Source organism: Squalius cephalus, assembly GCF_949319135.1.
Source record: "Squalius cephalus genome assembly, chromosome: 18".
NCBI lineage: Eukaryota > Metazoa > Chordata > Actinopteri > Cypriniformes > Leuciscidae > Squalius > Squalius cephalus.
In genome coordinates this window covers 9,906,773-9,910,357 of record NC_137139.1, presented here as the reverse complement: position 1 = coordinate 9,910,357, position 3,585 = coordinate 9,906,773, and the positions used below count along the sequence as shown (strand labels likewise).

Genomic DNA, 3,585 nt, shown 5'->3' with positions numbered 1-3,585 from the left:
TTAAGGTCTTTTGCCTTTGTAGGGCAGTACAGACCTACTGTATTGTACTCTGTTGGTGAATCAAAGGTTTGCCAGATGTGTACCATTAAAGGACAAGTTCGGTATTTTACACTTAAAGCCCTGTTTACAGATCATTTCTGATGAAATAGAACGGTTAAGATTAAAATTTTGACACATGCTGCTGTCCCGAGAATTTTAGGTTTATTTTGCTTTCCCCCCCACCTACAGAATGGCTGCATAGGTGCACTCGAACATATCCTTCCTAAAACGCATTAAACTTTCGTTTACAAAGAGATGAAACTCACCGAGTGGTCAGGGGTGTTCACTGATATGCTCATACAAAAATCGCTGCAAAAGATGCTTTCCAACAGGTGTTTTACCATTCGTTGTAAAACTGTGGATCTATTTTTCCAAACGCCTCACACCCGTAGATTCTTCCGTTGAGAGCTTGAATAATAGACACTCCAGCCCAGTTGGAGGCGATAATGCACCTTTGCCAATTGCAAGCAAACCACTGGCATTTCACTGAATACACAGAAGAAGCAGAAGAAGAAGCGGCGGAGTAATACCGTACCTCACACAGCTCTTTCAATACAAGTCAATGGAGTTGGACAAAAACTACGATAAAACCTGTTGGAAAGCATCTTTTGCAGCGATTTTTGTGTGAGCATATCAGTGAACACCCCTGACCACTCGGTGAGTTTCATCTCTTTGTAAACGAAAGTTTAATGCGTTTTATGAAGGATTGTTCCAGTGCACCTATGCAGCCATTCTGTAGGTGGGGGGGAAAGCGAAATAAACCTAAAATTCTCTGGACAGCAGCATGTGTCAAAATTTTAATCTTAACCGTTCTACTTCATCAGAAACGATCTGTAAACAGGGCTTTAAGTGTAAAATACCGAACTTGAATCTAAAATGTATATTTTCTAAAAGCCTATCACTTTCTTTCAACAATAATGCTAAAAAAAACATGTAGTTGTAATGTCTTTAATGTACTGAAACATTCAAAGTAATAAATAGCCAAATGAATGGACAAACGTTGACATGAATACATTGTTTTTAATATCTGAACAACAAAAAATACAATAAAAAAATACCTATAAACTTTCTTTTATTAATTTTAGAGAAAAAGAAACATAAAAAAATACAATTTTATGAATAAAATAATATGTGCCAATCACATGAATTGTTCTGCTGGTTCCCAAGAGTCAGGCCATTCTTTCCCACTGTCCAAAAAGGAAAGGGAAAAAGGTTATTAATAGAACAACTGAAACTCCTACATTGCAAACAAATACAAAACTATGTATTGGTCCTTTAGAACTGATTAAAATATTTCCAAGAGTGAATGTCCAAATAGACAAATAATAAACAAATTCAAAATGAAATCATTGACGGTCTTAGTCTGCATGTACATCTGTTTCTAGGGTAGGACCTACCATTTTGCACAAGATGCCCATTTCACATTGACTTCCTCTTTTTCCTGAAAATACATGAAACAAGGAAAATATTACTTTAAACATATTTGCAAGATCACAACATGCAAGTGGACAGGAGTGCATTCAAAAGTGGTCACTTTATTCTAACACATATAGGGTACAAAACACAAACATAGATAACATTTGTGGTGTTGTCAGTTAATTCATTCAGATGAGTTCATTCATCTCTTTCTGCATGTCTTTCCAATTAATACTAACACCAGACGAGGATAGAATATTACCCTTACAATTAGTCCTACTCAGGTCAGATGTGGAACAATATTGAGATTGTGAATGCTACTGTAATATCGTCTGACACATTCCATTTGCTCAACACCACTGTTGGTCGGCTTTAACCAAATCTTTCATTAATTAACCTCAGCCTGACTCTGTCAAATTTGTGTGTCTTACTTCGCTCTGGCCACAGTTCACATGTCGTCAAAATATGCTCTCAAACTTGCACCCAACTTGTTTTATGAATAGTATGTTAATTTAGTCTCTGAACTTAAATGAGATATCCGGCAAGTTTTCACACAGATCGAGGTCACCAACTGCTGTTGTTAAGAAAAAAAACGGAAACAATCGGTTTTGCCTAGCTCGAGTTGCTACATCCAGCAGCTACAGCGCTACACTCTGTGGGCATGTACATGGGGGCTCATGGACATGCCCACAGAGTGTAGCACTGTGCCTGGTTGGATTAGCTGCTGGCTGTAGTAACTCGAGCTAGGTAAAACCAATTTTCCCTTTTTCTCAAGTTTCACTTTTTTTTCATACATACAGTACTCAGTGACCACGAGAAATGCAGATCTATGTGAAAACTTGCCGGATTTGTCCTTTAAAGCCACCCATAACAATTGTTTGACCTTAACATAACGTTTCCAAAAACATTTTAATGGCACATAACCTCATAACATGACAAACGGCACTTCTGCCATTTTCAGAGCAGCCAAAATCAAAACGCAAAAAACCTTCTATGCTACAGGAATATCTTTTTTTACAGATTGCTGTTGGTGCATGCCCTCAATGTTATATTTGAGTTATGTTCATACTTGCACATTTGCATATTTATTTCATTTATTCTTGTGCTTCTCAACTGTAACCGAGAGCAACATAAAAGTATGCAACTTTGGTCTGTCAAAAAATACTTACACCAACAACACGCTTGTCCACAATATCAGAATAATTGAAGACTGTCTGTGAAGTGTGTTTTCGGCATTCTAAAAATGACAATAAAAAAGGTTAGATAAAGTCTATGTTGTTCAACAGGTCAAAAATTAAGCATAGTCACAAAAGTCTGGCTTCAAATAATGAATGTCCTCCCAAGTATTACACTAAACAAAGGTGATTTCACGAATTAGCTGATCTACTTGACTGAGAAGTGGTGTTTATAGCACTCAGCTGGTGGAGGAGGACTGAAGCAAGACGTTTACAACATTTAATTAGTTTTAGCTGAAATCTAACCTTTCATTTTACGCTTAGTGGAGGACCCAGTGGCTGGAGTGAGAGAGGAGTCAGCATAAGGCAAAATTACAAAGATATAGCCGTCAGTAAATGTCAGTGCTTGAGAAGTGGTGGTGATAGCACTCAGCTGGTGGAGGAGCACTGAAGCAAGACGTTTACAACATTTAATTAGTTTTAGCTGAAATCTAACCTTTCATTTTACGCTTAGAACTGCGTTTTGCAGCAGGAGGGAGAGTGGAGGACCCAGGTGGTTGGTGGAGAGTGGAGGACCCAGGTGGTGGGTGGGGAGTGGAGGACCCAGGTGGTTGGTGGAGAGTGAAGGACCCAGGTGGCGGGTGGGGAGTGGAGGACCCAGGTGGCGGGTGGGGAGTGGAGGACCCAGGTGGTGGGTGGGGAGTGGAGAACTCAGAAGGTGGGGGGAGAGTGGAGGACTCAGAAGGTGGGGGGAGAGTGGAGGACTCAGAAGGTGGGGGAAGAGTGGAGGACCCAGAAGGTGGGGGGAGAGTGGAGGACTCAGAAGGTGGGGGGAGAGTGGAGGACTCAGAAGGTTGAGGGAGAGAGGAGGACCCAGTGGCTGGAGGGAGAGAGAAGTCAGCATAAGGCAAAATTACAAAGATATAACCGTCAGTAATTGTCAGTGCTTGAGAAG

The 3,585-nt window shown here is 40.2% G+C and overlaps 1 long non-coding RNA gene across 1 annotated transcript; it reads right to left on the bottom strand.

Moving 5' to 3' along the window:
- Positions 1 to 1,170: 1,170 nt before the first annotated feature.
- On the bottom strand, positions 1,171 to 3,207 carry LOC307145634. Its single transcript, XR_013818976.1, has 4 exons — positions 3,127 to 3,207; positions 2,625 to 2,692; positions 1,437 to 1,480; positions 1,171 to 1,226 (listed from the first exon to the last, which is right to left on the bottom strand). It is a non-coding gene; the product is annotated as an uncharacterized lncRNA (long non-coding RNA).
- Between the last annotated feature and the right edge of the window lie 378 nt (positions 3,208 to 3,585).